Source organism: Elephantulus edwardii, unplaced genomic scaffold (assembly GCF_000299155.1).
Source record: "Elephantulus edwardii isolate Elephantulus edwardi_28Jun2011 unplaced genomic scaffold, EleEdw1.0 scaffold00194, whole genome shotgun sequence".
Classification (NCBI taxonomy): domain Eukaryota; kingdom Metazoa; phylum Chordata; class Mammalia; order Macroscelidea; family Macroscelididae; genus Elephantulus; species Elephantulus edwardii.
Genome location: NW_006399944.1, coordinates 1554917 through 1560881, shown reverse-complemented (window position 1 = coordinate 1560881; position 5965 = coordinate 1554917).

The window sequence follows — 5965 nt, the reverse complement described above, 5'->3', positions numbered from 1 at the left end:
CTGTACCAGTCAGATCTGATTTGACGGTACACACAAATAATAAAACAAAAAAATTTAAAAGGGAGCTCTGGTGGCCTAGTGGCAAGACGCTGCACTGCAATCCCAGAGGTACACGGTTCGAATCCACCAGATGCTCTGCTGAAGGAGGGGGAATCTCCTCCTGTACCAGTCAGATCTGATTTGACGGTACACATAAAAAAAAAAATAATACAAGACACACTATTGTGAAAATGACAGTCCTACCAAAAGCAATCTACATGTTCAACGCAATGCAGATGCTAAATTCATTTTTCAAGGAGATAGAAATGGAAATTGTCAAGTTTATTTGGAGAGGAAAGAGACCCTGAGTAAGAAAAACACTTCTGAAAAACAAAAATGAAGTAGAAGGCATAGCGCACCCTGACCTCAAAACCTACTACACGGCTATAGTAACCAAAGCATAGTATAAAGACAGACACATAGACCAGTGCAACAGAACTGAGAACTCAGAAATAGACCCAGCTATCTATGGTCAACTGATATTTGATAAGGAAATCCAGCCTATCAAATGGGGAAATGACAACCTCTTCAATAAATGGTGCCGGAAAAACTGGACTGCTACCTGCAGAAAGCTAAAACAGGATTCACATCTCACACCATATACAAAAATCACCTCAAGGTGGATCAGAGACTTGGGAGTAAAGCCTCAAACCATAAAGTTCATAAGAGGCAAACTGGGATGAAGCTTAGAAAACCTAGTCTGTGGTATAAACAGACTGACAAATACAATCAGAAAGGCAAACTCTGAAGAGGATAAAATTGATGCATGGGACCATCTAAAGATTAAATCCCTAGGTGCATCAAAAACTTTTCCATCACTGTGAAAAGAAACCTACTGACTAGGGACAAATATTTGGCAATACCATTTCAGACTATAAGAATACTCATGAGAGTTTATAGAATACTCCTGGGTTTCCATAATATAAAGACTGATAAACAAATTACAAAATGAGAAAAAGACATGGAAAGAATTTTCACAAAGGTATATATTCAAATGGCCAACAGACATAGGAAGAAATGCTCCAAATCATTGGCAATAAGAGAGATACAATAAAACCCACAATGAGATACCTTTTCACTACAATAGTAGTGACAAAGTTTGACCAGACAGCAAGTAATAAATTTTGGAGAGGATGTGGTGAGATAGGAACTCTTACACATTGTGGGGAGGATTGTAAAATGGTACAGCCACTCTGAAAGGTAGTTTGGCACTTCCTCAAAAAGCTGAACATAGAAATTCCATATGTCCCAGCCATTCCATTGTTTGGAATATACCCCAAGAAAATGAGAATTGATGCTCAAATGGAAACTTGTACACCAATGTTCATAGTAGCATTATTCACCATTGCAAGAACATGGAAACAGCCCAGATGTCCAAACAAAAATGAATGATTTGAGAAGTTGTGGACATTCACACAATGGAATACTATGCAGTATGCAGGAGAAATGAATTTTTAAATTGCTCCCTAACTTGGGAGGGACTGGAGAGCATTATACTGAGTGAACTAACTGAGTCCCACAAGGACAAATACTACATAAAACCTTAATTGTAGAATGAATATGAGGGTCAAAGGAAGGAGAGGGGTGAGAATGGGCAGAGGGGGGAGTTATTAATTATAGGGTTGTACAATTAGACGGGTGCGAGAGTTGAAAGAAATAGAAAGGATCTCTTGTGAAAAAAGAATTTTGTGAAAAATTTTTTTTTCAAATTGTGTCAATAAATCACTATTGAAAAAAAAATAACTGTGCTACAATCCTGAAAACAGGCAGTGCAAATTTACCAGCAGTTCTGGTGACAATCTTCTGCCATATGATAAGCTGTCTTTGAGATATATATATATATATATATATATATATATATATATATACATAGACTCATAGCAACCCAAGAAACAACAGATCAAAACCTAGCCCTCTTGCAGCATCCTCCCAAGCTCTGCCTTGCAATTGTTGCAATCATTGTGATAATCCATCTCGTTAAGGGTCTTTCTTTCTTTTGGTGAAAGAATGAATGATTCCACAGCATGATTTGATTGTTTTCCAAAGACTAGCATTCTGTCATGTTCAAGCGTGAGACGAAATTCCATTATCATTGCCTCTAAGAAGCACTCTAGTTGCACTTCCTTCAAGAGAGATCTGCTTGTTTTTTTGGTAGTTCATGAGATATTAAATATTCTTTGGCAACACCACAAATCAAAGGCATCAATTCTTCTCAGGTCCTCCTTATTCATTGTTCAACTTTCAGATGCATAGGAAGCAATTGATCATACCATGACTTGGGTGAAGCACACCTTTTGCTTTAAAGTGATATCTTTCTTTAACAATTAAAAAAAAATCCTTGACAGCATATCCTTTCACTTAGTGTAACAAGTTTTTGATTACTTGACTGTTGTTACTACAGGTAATGTTTGTGGATCTGCATAAAAGTAAATTGTTGACAACTTCAATTTTTTCTCCATATATCATGATTTTGCACAGGAACTGGGGAGGGGGAGTTAGTATTATCTCAGGTAATTTTGTTTCTTATTTATATGTGTAAATTAAAGTGTTAAAGTTCTTGGTAATATTATTGAAAAAATATCTAGGGAGTATTTTATACTTCTTACCTCATGTAATATTTAAACAACCCTTTGCAGTGAAAATGGCAACTCTTCTCCATTTTACAGACAAATAAAACATAGAAATATAATCGATAATGTTCTATAGAATAAAGGCAACTTATTTTTCAAATATACTGTTTCTTCCTTGCTGCATCCAAAGGTATAAAATATCCATGTCTTATTATTGAACTAACATAAATGCTCTAACTTGACAATATTTAAAAATATCTATTTTGTAGGATCCTAAGTGTTCAGTTTTATAGACAATTTGTGATTTTCTTCAAAAGATTAGCTGTGTATTAGCCACTTTGGAAAATGTACTCTTGAGCTATTGAAAAACTTTAGGGACTCCATCTTCTCATTTTTCTGTTTCTTGTTCCTGTCCCGTTCCTACCCCCGATCCCTCCCTCACTCCTTCTCTCTCAACTTTCTCCTTCTCAATCTGTGTTACACACACACACACATGCACGCGCATTTTTATCACTGGTAGTGTAGTATATTATGTGTTGGACTAGTAATAAAATGTTGATTATTTGAGCCCTCAGCTGCTCCTCAGGAGAACAATGAGGACGTCTCCACTTACTAAGATTTACAGCCTTGAAACCCTGATCAATAGTCTTCACCTAGAGTAAAAAATCAGCTTAAGGGTTAGATATAAATAACTCAAAACTTAATAAATGGTACACTGTAAATATGAATAATTTATTACATGTTAATTATGTCTCATAGAAGCTATTTACAAATTCAGCAGAATGTTTGCATTATTTCTTCTTTTTGGTCTTCATTGAATTACAGAAAATATAAATGGAAAGAAAGAGAAAAAGGAATGGTAATCATAGTCGTATACCATTCCTTTGAAAGTCACAAGGCTTTTTCATTTAAACTGTTATAACAATGTTTGGCTCACTCTGAGGAAGAATGTTACTAGTATATACAGTTAAACTCTTACCCTTCTCTTTTAAACACTAAAATAAATGAGTTAAATTCTTAAGATTTCAGTTTAGACAATAATGAATCATATAATTCTCAATATTTATACAGACTGTGAGAAGAACACGTTAGGAAAACATTAGTTTTTATAGAAAACATAATAAATTCTACCTTTGGCAAGGCATCTTATTAAAAGCTTAAAAAATAGCACCATCAGTCACAAATTTCATGAGTCAGGTCATGTAATAGGAACTAATTAATTTGAGGTATTTTTTTTCCTTGCCAGGAAAATGATTACAAATGGAAGATACTAATATAGGACAGCACAACATAAAACAGGTTAGTAGAATAATTTTGGAAAACATGAATTTCACTTTGTGTCACTGGCATATCTTTTGTCTTTCTCCTTTTATAGCACTTGGAATATACAGCACATTCTCCATATTGAATAAAACAAAACTGAGCTTGAGCAGAAAGTGGGAAGTGGTTCTACTGAACCTGCTGGGAGTAGGGACCACACACAGGCAGCAAATGATCTTGTGTGTTCTGTCTACATTCAGTATCTTTATTTTTCTCCAATGTCTCAGAGATGATAAAAGTCTCTGTTAACCCCTTCTATGCATGTATATTACATATATACATATACATGTGAAAAAATATATATATTCACATATATATTCACTCCTTTTACATGTACACCTGTGTATGTGTAAAAATAGTGAACAAATATGTCTTGGACAAAGTGCAACTGTGGTGCTTCTTGGAGGGAAGATTAATGAAACTTTGTCTTACATACTTTGAACATATGTTAAGAGGGGCCAGTCCTTGGGAAAGGACTTCATGTTTGAGAAAGTTGAGGATCAGCAAAAAGAGAGGAAGATTCTCAATGAGAGGGCTCTACTCAACAACTGGAACAATAGACTTGAACATAGTAGGGATGATAAGGATTGCACAGGATAGGGCAATCTTCAGATTCCTTGCTCATAGGATAGCAGTTAATTGTTGACTTGAGGGCACCTAACAATATACACTAACAACATCCACACACATGTATATATGTATGTATGTATGTAAACACACACACACATATATATACATATGCGCACATAGTTGTTGTGTTAAGTGACCTCAAATATGAATCATCCCTTTTATGTATGTATGTATATATAAATGTGTGTGTGTGTGTGTGTGTGTGTGTGTGTGTGTGTATGGATATGGATATATATAAAACATGTGTAACTTGCCCTAGAAAACATTATTATATACATATATATTTATTTATAAGTTGTGTTTTTGTATAAGTTTTGTTGCTAGGTGCCATCAAGTTGAGTATTGCTCATAGCGACCTTATGAAAAAAAGATCTGAAACCAGTCCTGTTTTGTGCCGTCCTCACAATTCCTGACACACAAAAGCCCATTGCAGCAGTTACCCTGTCAATCCACCTGGTCGAGGGTCTTCCTCTCCTTCATCAACCATCCACCATTCCCAACATCATATCTTTCTCCAAGGAATAGGATCTCCTAGCAATATGTCCAAAGTATGTGAGGTGAAGCCTCATCATTCTTGCCTCCAAAAAAAGCATTCTAGACGCACCCTCTCTGAGACATATCTATTTGTTTTCTTGAACATCCATGGAATGTTTGTTCAGTGCTCTTCTCTAACAGAACAGCTCAAAGGCATCAATTCTTTTTCTGTCATCCTTACTAGTTGTATCGTTCTCAGATGCATAGCTAGTAATTGAAAAGACCATGGCCTGAATCAGATGTACTTCAGTCCTCAAACTGATGTCACTACTCCTCGATAATTTGGAAAGGTCCATAACTGAAGATTTTTCCATTACAATGCATCTCTTTATTTTGTGGATCCAAGCAAGATGAAGCTGTTGACAGTTTCAATGTCCTCTTCATCCATCATGACACTGCCTATTGAACGAATGGTAAGAATCTTTGTTTTCTTGATTTTGAGACACAATCCATACTGAGGGCTGCATTCCTTTATCTTCTGCAACAATTGCTTCAAATCCTCCTCACTTTCATCAAGAAAGGTTATCTGCATAATGCAGGTTATTGATGAGTCTCCCTCTAATCCCGATGCCACATTCCTCTTCATAGAGTCCAGCATCTTGGGTAATTTGTTCAGCATATAAGTTGAACAGGTATGGAGACAGAATACATCCCTGACACATTCCCTTCCCAATGTCAAGTCATGAATACTTCCCTGCAACATTTGCACAACAGCCCCTTGGTCCAAGTATAGATTCCTCATGAGCACAATCAAGTGCTCTGGAATTCCCATTCTTCTCAGTGTCAGCCACAACTTGTCATGATCCACACAAACACATTTGTGTAGACAATAATACATAAATAGATATTCTTCTGATATTCAGCCAATATCT